The sequence below is a fragment of the Astyanax mexicanus genome, chromosome 8 (assembly GCF_023375975.1).
Source record: "Astyanax mexicanus isolate ESR-SI-001 chromosome 8, AstMex3_surface, whole genome shotgun sequence".
In the NCBI taxonomy this organism is placed as follows: Eukaryota; Metazoa; Chordata; class Actinopteri; order Characiformes; family Acestrorhamphidae; genus Astyanax; species Astyanax mexicanus.
In genome coordinates this window covers 49,427,786-49,439,818 of record NC_064415.1, presented here as the reverse complement: position 1 = coordinate 49,439,818, position 12,033 = coordinate 49,427,786, and the positions used below count along the sequence as shown (strand labels likewise).

At 37.4% G+C, this 12,033-nt stretch overlaps 4 protein-coding genes across 9 annotated transcripts in view; 3 read left to right on the top strand and 1 right to left on the bottom strand.

Annotated features, from left to right (window-relative positions):
• LOC111190415 (zinc finger protein OZF-like) overlaps positions 1-12,033 on the top strand; it is a 589,012-nt gene that overhangs the window by 321,257 nt on the left and 255,722 nt on the right. For 2 of the 4 annotated variants that reach the window (XR_007440219.1, XR_007440225.1), the window contains exon 1: positions 880-953. The exons of 1 other annotated variant lie outside the window; for it this stretch is intronic. The gene's annotated coding sequence lies outside the window, so the exon portion shown is untranslated. Of the gene's footprint in view, positions 1-878; positions 954-12,033 lie in introns of those variants that run through there. One more of the 4 variants, XR_007440223.1, reaches the window with a different exon arrangement.
• Positions 1-12,033, top strand: part of LOC103044584 (zinc finger protein 501) — a 234,011-nt gene that overhangs the window by 41,040 nt on the left and 180,938 nt on the right. The gene's annotated exons all lie outside the window — the stretch shown is intronic.
• LOC111190412 (zinc finger protein 345) overlaps positions 1-12,033 on the bottom strand; it is a 406,705-nt gene that overhangs the window by 312,211 nt on the left and 82,461 nt on the right. The window lies entirely within an intron of this gene.
• The window catches only part of LOC103025045 (zinc finger protein 501), a 266,885-nt gene continuing 255,722 nt past the window's right edge, over positions 871-12,033 (top strand). Inside the window, exon 1 of one of the 2 annotated variants that reach the window (XM_049482379.1) lies at positions 871-953. The gene's annotated coding sequence lies outside the window, so the exon portion shown is untranslated. The remainder of the gene's footprint in view (positions 954-12,033) is intronic. The other variant, XM_049482382.1, reaches the window with a different exon arrangement.

Here is a 12,033-nt window from a genome sequence, read left to right as displayed (position 1 = left end):
TCTGCTTATTACAGTTAGGAAGTCGTAATGCGCAGAATTTAAGCTGCCACTGATGTATCTGGGCCGTAACCAATTTTTTCAACTAACATGCCCGGAGGACTCGGAGCCCATGAGCGGCCAAGACAAGACCCGCCGGCGTCCTATTTCTGATTGGATGGAAGGCTTGCGTTGAGCTTTAAATGGTCTGCACACGTCAAACGTGGGGGGGGGGGGAAACGTTGGGGGTGGGCTTTTCATAGGGGATGGGGAAAGCTTTTTTTTTTTACAGAGCCACGCTACGCCGGATTTCCGGCGCGGCGCCGGAACGCTATCACCCCTGGTATATGTAGAAATTAAACAACAAAAGAGCATATATCATTATTTATTTCACACATAAAAGAGATAATATACGAACATAAAATAGCAATAACAGTAACATAACTAATAACATAAGGCTTCCAATTATTGTTTGATTGGCAAGTATTTCATAACATTTCAAAAATATTGTACCCGAGGAAAGCCTCATAGCGCTACGGGACTTTTATTTTGACAGCTAGTTGCCGGATGTAACGCCATTGGATCCTGAGCGGCACTAGAGGTCTGCGATGTGATTGGCTCTTTAGCGGAGTTCCGGGGGTCTTCAGCTGGGGGTGTTTAGTATAGAAACACAGCAGCAGACTGTTGGAGGTTAAGGTGGATTCAGGGCTGTTTATTGTATTGAATCAGATCAAGTAACAGAGTCATTGTGATGTATTGATTGGACATGTTCTAATAGTTTCAGCGCTTTAGACAGATGTTTGCTGTGGTTTAAAATGAAGACTGTATTCTCTGTAGGTGAATATGGAAGGGTGGTTAGAGTTTCCGCCGGTCTCCAGTAAAGTGGAGCAGCAGAAGATCAGGCTCTGATCAGCAGCTCCACACCTCTGTACTCAGACTGCTCTGCTGGAGGAACACCATCAGCTCACCTGCTGCAGGTATGGAGATGTTCCACTCTTCACCTTCACACTGCTCTACATTTACTCTTAGACACACAGAAACACATTCAGAAGGAGCAGCATTTAACATCACACACAAACAGCTTCATCCAGGAGCTGGAGGATCATCTTCTCCTAGTTATCTCTGAACAACACTTTCATTCTGCTTTATTTAAGATGGACAGGAGATTTAGGGGCTACTGGGTGAAATTGTGCTGCTATTGTTTATAAACTCCTTCATGTTAACTGTTGAGATACAGGGGTTGGACAATGAAACTGGAACACCTGATTTAAGACCACAATAATTTATTGTCCCGACGGACATCTCTGGTGGAAACAGTTGAGTTGAGGTTCACATTGAATTCTGCCGTGATTTGAGCAACCGTGGTTTTATGTTCTTTGGATACAATCCGCTGAGGCTGCTCCAATTAAGCCATGAAACCTCCCACACTAAAATGACAGGTGTTTCAGTTTTATTGTCCAACCCCTGTATCTCCTTTATGGTCCCGAGTTTCTCCATGTCACAGTCTGTTTGTGTACTTTAAGTATGCCTTTATGGTCCATTATAAAACTATGCGTAAATAGATCATGTAATATTCAACATGTAGATGTAGTGAGTGTAGAAACATTAATATATGCAGATGGTCCACAGTGTGTGAATTAATGTGCAGGTATTCGAGAAACATAGCAGTTTGTTTTAGAGCTAAAGTTCTTTCTGAGAGCTGTTTAGTGTGGGTGGGTTCACAAAGTATATATAGTGGTAAATTCACATGGCACCCCCACACAACACCAGTCTACACAACACCTGTATTTGAAATTGTGTAACATCAAAAGTTGAGGGCTCAAAAATACCAGATGAAAAAAATTAACCTGCATGAATCAACATTTTGTGTGTGTAAATTTACTTCCCGCGAGCACAAATGTAAACTAGCAAGCACAAAAAAGGGAATTGTGTGCGCGCTGAACAAAATATCGCTTTCAAGCTTTATTTTTCTCCATCTCCAGTGTTTTTTTTTCCTCTCAAATTATCACTTGTCTTTGTGCACTATGCAAATTGCCTGTGGCTGTTCTTTTTTGCTTGAGGTTCCTAGTTTCTATACGGACGCATTTTCACAATTTAGTGAGTACACAATGCTCAATACACCATCCTTAATTGTGAACAGAGTAATATAATATAGCTTTATATAAGTGGTATAAATTATGAGACCTCACTGACACTCTCAGTGTACATTTGAGCATTTAAAAAATGTTCTGACTGCAATTTTATGCTTCAAAGTACGAGTTTATATGGTTCTTTTTCTCAAAATATGTGAACAGAAAGAAATAGAAACACAAAGAGAAACACACACACAGCCTGTCTAAATCCTGTGGCGCTATGTCATAATTTCGAAATGTGCAGTAAAGGGGTAACAGGGGGAACCGAGTTTACCATAAAACCGGAGAGCAGGTTTGGATTCTAGCATAGCTCTCTAACTCTCCTGTAGTGTTGTGTCGTTTGCGAACGATTAGTTGAATCATTTAAGTAAACGTGCTGGATCAAATCACAATTCCTCAGCTGATTCCTTTCTTAGTTCAGTAGTTGAGCTCAGCAGCGACCGTGCAGGCCGGCAGGGGTCTGTGTGGTCTGTGAATCCCTGAATCACCCGCAAATCTGGTGGCAGAGACTCTCATTGCGAGGGAACAGTGCTTGCTCAGTGATGAGCGTACTAACATTCAGTGAAGGCTCCAGTTCACTCATTGTGTGCTCCGATCACTGAACGTACTGACGCCCCCGTTCACTCATTGTGTGGTTCGTTCACTGAACATACTGTTACTCAGGGCTGAGGGCTCCAGTTCTGTTCAATACTGACATAGTGATTCACATTCGCGCTGGCACCCAGAGTCGCAGGCTCCTCCTGCCAAGCACTGAAAGATTCGGTGAACGAATCTTTTGAACAAATCCTTTTAGTGAACGGATTGTAATGATTTAGTTCATCTAAAAGAGCTGCTGTGCCCATCACTACTCTCCTCGTGTCCTTTTTTATCCACCGTTCTCTGGCTGTGGGTAGTAGGTAGTCGGGTAGTCTGTCACAAACCTTGGAGATATCAGCCAATAGCATTCGCTGAGGAAGGTGACCCTGACCCCGCCCACAAACTGTCAAAACCACCCCTTTCCACACTCGAGTGCAAAAGCCTCACTGGAGCAAAAAAGAACAGCCACAGCCAATTCACATAGAGCTCGAGTAAGTGTTAATTCAAAAGAAAAAAAAACACTAGTAAGAAAAAAAGTGAGCTTGAGAGCCATATTTTGTTCAGTGTGCACACAATTCATTTTTAATGGCTTACAGCTAATGAAAAAAAATGTACACACAAGATAAAACACGCAAGTTAAATTTTTTTTTCACCTGGTATTTTTGCAGTCCTACATGTGACTGGTATAATTCAAAATACTAGTGCAGTAATTTGTACCTGCAGAGTTACCCTAGTTATTATCAGGAGAGGAGCTCTGAAGCGGCTATTTTTGCAGTGTTGATAGACCTAAAACGTAAGTTTGTAAGTGCATGTTTTGTTCTTTTTTAATCATGTAATTCTGGATTGTAGCAGCTGAATAATTCAAATATGTTGCAATCTAACAAATTTAAATACCAGTTCATCAAGCTGCTGGCGTTAGAGGGAGCAAAATTGCCCCAAGTAGGATTTTCAGGCATTTTTTATTTGCACTCATTTTCTTTTTTCTGTGTTTTTTCCAGAGCTGATTGTTGCCTTCTTCCAAGTTTCTCCGGATCCTAGTGTCAACTGGATAAAGTTCACCCTTAGAAGTACAAGACTTTAAGACAAAGATTTTAAGCTGCTCAACGAGGCAGAGAACATGGAATCCGGAGAGATATTCAGTACTCAGCAAACAGCCTCTCCTACACCTCATGCACAAATGCAGGAAAGTACAGAGAAGGAGAAACCCTTCCAGTGCTTAGAGTGTGGGAAATGTTTTACTCAACGAAGTCATCTCAGAACACACCATCGCACTCACACTGGAGAGAAACCGTATCCCTGCCCAGAGTGCGGGAAGAGCTTCACTACACACAGTAATCTTAAAACGCACATGCTCATTCACACTGGAGAGAAAGCGTTTCAGTGCCTAGACTGTGGAAAGAGGTTTAATCGTCGGAGTACTCTCCAGCAGCACCATCGCATTCACACAGGAGAGAAACCATTTCACTGTTTAGAGTGTGGGAAGAGTTTTAATCAACAGGGTGATTTCAAAACGCACCAGCTCATTCACACAGGAGAGAAACGCTTCCACTGTTTAGAGTGTGGGAAGAGTTTTAATCGTCTGAGTCATCTACAGCAACACCAGCTCACCCATACTGGAGAGAAACCATATCACTGTTTTGAATGTGGAAAGGACTTTAATCGTCAGAGTCATTTCCAGCAACACCAGCTAATTCACACTGGAGAGAAACCATATTACTGTTCAGGCTGTGCAGTGAGCTTCAGGTATTTACAGTCATTCAAGAAACACAATTGCAATATGAGCAGTCATGCAAATGTGCAATGACACTTCTAAACCCATTCCAGATCCCACCCCAGATCTATTGTTAACATGTGTATAGAGGGAAAGCTGTTGCTTTAAGCAGTTTCTAAAGCATATTCATAAACGAAAAAAGTCCATCTTTCAGCCCATACATGAATACAGTGTCGTGAAAGTATTTGATCCTTACAAACTTCTTTTGTGTTTCCTTTTTTCCTTGTCATACTTAAATTTTTCAGATTATGAAACAAATTGCAATATCAGACAAAGATAACTTGAGTAAAATTAACTGATTAATCACACTTTTTGGAAAGCTGAGTTCAATATCCCTAACCACAACCAGGCCTGATTCCTGCCTGACCTGTATAATTAAGAAATCACTTAAACAGAATCTGTCTGACAACATGAAGCAGCTAAAACATTATGCAGCGATCTGAAGAAATTCAAAAAAACAGATGAGAAAATTAGATGAGAAAGTCATTGATCATCTATCAGTCTGGAAAAGATTATGAAGTCATTTCTAAGGCTTTAGGATTCCAGTGAATCACATTGAGAGCAATTATACATCATTTAAAGAACTGCAGGTCTTACTTGCCTCAGTAAAGACTGATAAAAAATTCCAAGGCAAAAAATACTACTGACCATAAAGAACACAAAGACCCATCTCACATTTGCCAAAAAACATTTTGATGATTCCCAGGACTTTAGAATTTTTTTTTAAAGGTGTGTTCCATTTTCATTTGACGTAAAACTAACACATAATTTCAGAAAAAAAAAAAAACATCATACTGAATGTAAAACATGGTGGTGGTAGTGTGATGGTCTGAGCCTGCTTTCCTGCTTCAGGGCCTGGACAACTTGCTGTGATAAATGGAACCAGGACTTCTAAAGAAGAATATCCATCTGTTTGTGAACTTAAGCCCAGGCGTAATTGGGTTCTACAGCAGGACAATGATCCAAAGACAAACAAGTCCACCTCTGATTGGCTTAAAAAAATGGGAGTGACCTAGTCAAAGTCTGATTGAGATGCTTAGGCATGATCTTAAATAGGACGTTCATGCTCGAAAATCCTCAAATGAATTAAATCAATTCCGCAAAGAAAAGTGGGCCAAAATTCCTCCACAGAGATGTAAAAATACTTATTGCCAGATATCGGTAAATCTTGATTGCAGTTGTTGCTGCCAAGGGTGGCACAAACTCTTTTTTCACAGGGTTAGATTGGTTTGAATAGTTTTTTTTCTTTAATAAATGAAAACATTATTTAAAAGTGCTTTTTATATTTACTTATCTTTGTCTTATATTAAAGTTTGTTTGACAAATCAGCATGACATAAAAGCAAAAATAAAAGAAATCTGTAGGGTGGCAAATACTTTTTTTACCAATGTATATACATATGAATATATCCTCTTTAACCAGATGAACTTCAAAACAAAACCATTCTCATGTGCATGTTTTCATTTAGAATGAATGCTCTAGTTAATAAAATAGATAGGTCGTTTTAAATGAGTCATTGATCAGGACAAACATACAACTAAAACAGTTATTGTCCTCCAGAAGAGCAACTAGTAGCACAGTGCAATAACTGTGGTCATTTGATTTCATGTCTATGATAAATATATAAAATATAACAAAATACAGGTCACTGTACATATATACTAGTACATGTCACAAAATTTGAATATCATTTAAAAGTTACTTTATTGCAGTAATTCTGTTCAAAATGTATTTAAACATGAATTATATAGATGTATTACACACAGAGTGATCTATTTTAAGTGTCTATTCCTTGTATTGTTGATATTGTTATGGCTTACAGACAATGAAAACCCAAAAATCAGTTTCTCAGAAATGTAGAATATTATAAAAGACCAATTGGTACTGATGGCAGTGTGCCAAGTTCTGCTGGAAAATTAAAAATCTGTATTTCCATAAAAGCTGTCAGCAGAGGGAAGCATGAAGTGCTGTAAGATTTTGTGGGAAAACACTGCACTGACTTTGAACTTGATATCTTGATACAAGTGGATCAACACCAGCAGATGTTGAGACACGTCTCTCCAAACCATCACTGATTGGTGGAAACTTCACACTAGAACTCAAGCAGTTCGGACTGTGTGTCTCTCCACTCTTCCTCCAGACTCTGATCCCTTCATTTACAAATGAAATGTGAAATTTACTGATGATCAGTGATGGTTTGGAGAGACATGTCATCTGCTGGTGTTGATCCACTGTGTTTTATTATCAAGTCTAAAGTCAGTGCAGTTTTGTTTTCCCACAAAATCTTACAGCCCTTCATGCAACTTTTATGGAGATGCGAATTTCATTTTTCAGCAAGACAAGGCCCACTGCCCACACTGCTAAAAGTACCAATTGGTCTTATATAATATAAAAATTTTCTGAGATACTGATTTTTGGATTTTCCTTGTCTGTAAGCCAAAATCATCAACAATAAAAGAAATAAACACCTAAAATAGACCAGTCTGTGTGTAATACATCTATATAATATGAGGGTTTCACATTTTGAACTATTGAATTACTAAAATAAAGCAACATTTCATTGATATTCTCATTTTTTGAGATGCTACAAGACCGGAACTAGTCCCATTATAACAGTCAACTTACTGTTGTGCCTATAAGACAAAGTTCACCTTTAAGTTCACATGTATTGTGGGGCATAAATTAGGGGTGTCACGATTCTCTAAATCCTCGATTTGATTTTATTTCCGATTTTAGGGTCACGATTCGATTCTCGATTTACTTTTTTCTTCTTTTTTTTACAGCAGAGAGGCCTATGCCAGGTTTAGATTAATCTATGGTCAGTCATTGGTTTGATTAATCAAATGTACAATATCTTATTTCAAAAGGTGGGCTTGATATAAGTGATGCAAAGTGATACAAGTGATCTGTAATACACCACATTTATATAATTTCATTATGATATATATGTAATGCCAATGCCAATTAGAGTTCTATTACATAAAATATAAGACTTTAAGACTTTTTTTAAGAAGTTTTTTTCTTTAACAAACATATATTATTAACTTTATTTGAGAGAAAGATGCTCCTTAAGGTACCAAAACTATTAACATATTTGAGGCTAGACAAAACAACTGTTATTTTTATATTTTCATATATTATATGAAATATTATTTTCATATATTTCATATACTATATTTTTCTTTAAGAAGATGAGAATGTCCACATTCTCTGGAGAAAGGGCTGCTCTTTGAGCAGTCACAATGTCCGCAGCGTTGGCTACAGCGTGCTGCGCCATTTATGTAGCGCGTGCGCGTGCTTGCGTAGCTTAGAGGGAGGGATCGTCGATCCTTTTTTTGACTTCGAGGCTTAAGACCATCACATAATTTTGAGCAGTTACGATGAAATATCGAAATTGTGACACCCCTAGCATAAATGCATCTGTTCCTTACTCTGGGTAAGGAGTGTTACAAGTGGTGCCTGAACATCTGACCAAGAATCACTCATCAAGTGGCTATTTAGTTTTTTTCATCTTTCATGCCTGTGGACTAGTTAAGTGTGCTATGTGTGATCTCAACTGAAGAACTGATGAACTGTGCATTAGCCTCAAGCTAAGTGTATATAAACTGCTGCTGGATTATGCATGTCAGCGTGAAGAGGCGGTGCATGCAAACTGTCTGCTGGTGGATTTTTCATATGGTCACATTTAGGTCTTTTTTTGTTTTGTTTATCGTGAGAGGCAAAAAGTGTGAGTGTTTATTTAACTTTTGTATATTCTGTACCAACCTCTGTGGTGCTAAAAAGTGGCATAATGTTTTTATATATTATCGCTAGAATGCAGGTAAATATAACCACAGTGTGCGAAAGCTGTGAAATTTCATTTTGCTCCCTCTATCTACACAGGATTTTCACACCTTTTTGAGTGAGAGGATGGCCAGAATTGAACATTACTTTATTTTCTCAGCAACAGAACTGAACTTTTACTTAGTGCTGAGTTTTTTTACTGAACTGATTAATTTTGCACACCTTCTGAAAGTGAATAAAAAATACTGTAGAATTTCTGTCGTCTTGTATAGCAATTTTGTTATACTAACATATTACTTATTTTTTCGTGCCCATTATACAGTGTATACAATATGTTATTCATTAACAGTTTAACCCTTGTGTGGTGTTCGGGTCTTTCGGGCCGTTTTCATTTTTCATCAAATGTTACTAAAAAAATATTTTTTCTAACTCAAACTCATTGGCATTGGTTCATTTTTTGTGAAAAACATATATCAAAACACATTTTCCATAAACACACACTGTACACCCCCCCCCCACACACACACACATTTATATTACATACAGTATGTTTGGCCAAGGGCTAATAAACATTGCTTCATTTGTAAATTTGAAACTAAACAAATTTTCTACTCATATCTTGAGTTTAATTTATTTTCTTTTACATTTTATTAAAAAATGAATAAAAAAAAAGAGTAGCACTTTTTTAAAGAAATGTAACATAAGAAAGGTAAAGGGCAAATATTAACCATGTAAGCTGTTTATATTGCTTGCAATTTAGGTGAAGCGAGCACGTGTAAAGCATTTTAATGTAGAATTGCTTAATTTTGCTGAATTAAACACAAGTAACAAAGTAAACGAGTAACAAAAATATGAACACCACACAAGGGTTAATCATGGAATCTTCGGATACTGTATGTGATACATTTTTGAGTTCCTGTTTTAACATGTTTGGGCAATCTGGGTTCTTCTGATTATATTATGTATAGTATGTTCTTTCCACGGATCAACCCGACTTGGAACCTGCTTTTGGACAGAAGTGGCTCTTGAGTGTCCTGAAATAAAATATGATTTAATATTTAAGCCCTAACCCAAAATGTTCAATTCAAAGTGTATTCTTTACCTTTCAGAAGTAAGTACAATTAGTAATATGTAAATAAATAGCTGACAATAAAGAATGGGGGCAGTATTTGGTACAGACCAGATGGTTTATATATGTAGCGCCAAGCGCTTTGAAGCGCCTTTCAATAAAAACAATGTATGGCCAAAGTCATATCCACAAAAATAAATTTTGTTGTAATAAAACAAATAAAACAACATTCATTGTCTAGCTTCTAGTGTAGAGTTCAATTACTGGAAATAATAGCACCATTTTTTGTCACCTGACGGACCTTTTAGACATGTTTTATGGACTATATGCATGTGGGAAACCAGTTGGGATACCTGTATAGATACAGGTTACCTGTTTGTGGGGACTTGTGTAATTTAGTCATTGGACAGCCGGTACATCGGTGAGATTCCTATTACCAGAAATTATACCCAGATTTAGTATTCCTGATAAACTTAGTTATGATAACCATAGACCATAGAACATTTTGTAAGCTTAGTTATCAGTTAAATTACACAGGAACTAGGCGTTCAACGAAGGTTAGGACGTGTTTATAGACCTCAGTCACAAGGCCTATTTAAAAAGGCAATTTGTACAAATGTTGCAAAAAATAATAGCTAACAGTGGGAGAGGAATAAGTTGGTATGATGCACTTCATGCTTTGATGAGCATGAAAATGTCACCCAATCAAAATACTCTTTGTGAACTACAAAACTAGAAAAAGAAATACAGGACTATGTTAAATGCTTGAGAAGTGAAAGATGGGACTGGGAACTGAGACTAGAAACAAACAGATTGCAGAACAGCTACAGCATGTATATTTCAGGACATTTACGAGGGGTTGGGATGAGCCTAGACATGAAGGCCCATTTAAAGTAATCTTGGCCATTTCCACTGCTGTCAAGGTGGAGGGACTGAAAGTCTGGAGCCATCTAAATCACTGTTCCAGAGCACCTGATCAGTTATTATCAATCGCAGGCCAGAGTTCTGACCAGCCATAACCACCACAGCCAGGTGCTGTTCCTGAAGCTCAGGCAGGGGGAACACATCTCCAGACCCTTGACCAGAAGCATCACCAGACAGACACCACCTGCAGCTTGGAATGATAAATCTGATTAATACCCAAACCAGGGTTGAGGTATAAGACACGACACCCAACGAAAAAACCTGACTTTGATTTAGCATCACCATTTTAAATGATTATTGGATTATCATTTGTGTCAATAATGCTTTTTGGCTAGTACTTTTCTTGGTTTGATTCAGTGTTGTGCCAGTTCACAGCTCAGTTCAGTTCATACATACTCAAAGTGAACAGTTCACGTTTAAAGTTCACAATTTCAATTATGAACTAGTTCAGTTCATTTTACTTTTTTCGTGAGATATTTAAATAAATACAATAAATACTTTTTTTTCACACTACAAGCTAGAAATCACTATACATTCTTTGAAACTGCTCATTGTAGACATTTGCTCATGACACTGCAATTGTGGGTTTCATACCAGGTGATGAAAATGTTCATAAGGAGAATCGGTGTCTGTCTCCGTGTCATCACTTCCACTAGCCATTTTTTTTTTAATTGTCTCTCTCTCTCTCTCTCTCTCGCATCATTACTAGCCAACGTTCATTTACAGGGATGTCTGCCGTTCATAACACATAATGTGAACTAATTCATGTTCTTAAAATAAGTTGTGGTCTTCCATTTCCTTACTATGTTCCTCACAGTGGAAACTGACAGGTTCAATCTCTGAGACAACTTTTTGTATCCTTCCCCTGAACAACTATGTTGAACAATCTTTGTTTTTAGATCATTTGAGAGTTGTTTTGATGAGCCCATGATGCCACTCTTCCGAGGAGATGCAAATAGGAGAACAATTTGCAATTGGCCACCTTAAATACCTTTTCTCATGATTGGATAAACCTGGCTATGAAGTTCAAAGCTCAGTGAGGTTACCAAATTAATTTTGTGCTTCAGTAAGTCAGTGAAAAGTAGTTAGGAGTATTCAAATCAATAAAATGATAAGGGTGCCCATACTTTTGCACCGGTCAAATTTTGGTTTAATGCATATTGCACATTTTCTGTTAGTACAATAAACCTCATTTCAATCCTGAAATATTACTGTGTCCATCAGTTATTAGATATATCAAACTGAAATGGCTGTTGCAAACACCCAAATATTTAGAACTAAAAATGATTAAGATTAATAGGGGTGCCCAAACTTTTTCATATGACTGTGTAGCAGATGGAGACAGAGATTTTTGAGAAGTGAAACAAAGTTTATTGGATTTACAGAAAGTGTGCAATAATTATTTTTAAAAAAATTAACCAGGAGCATAATCTTGCATGCCTTCACTGATGTTTGATAATGATTATAATTATTAAATGATTATGATTATTGAAAGGATATAAACATCCAGAGTGTGAGAGTGAAGACTTCATGGGTGTAGATGTACCCCCACTGCATCGTTAGGCTATGGTTATATAATTTCTAGCCATTTTCTTATCTTTTCTGCGTAATGAATTTGACTAATCCTATTTTGAGTGAAATTAAGGATCTTCCTATAAGAAAAAATCTCTCTACAAATGTTTATTTGCTGAGTTAAACATATTAGGTAAAAAGACATACAATATGCCATAAAATTTACAGCATAGGATAGTGTTTTTTTTTACATTTTAATATTTTAAACTCAACAAATGAACAGTGAGTTT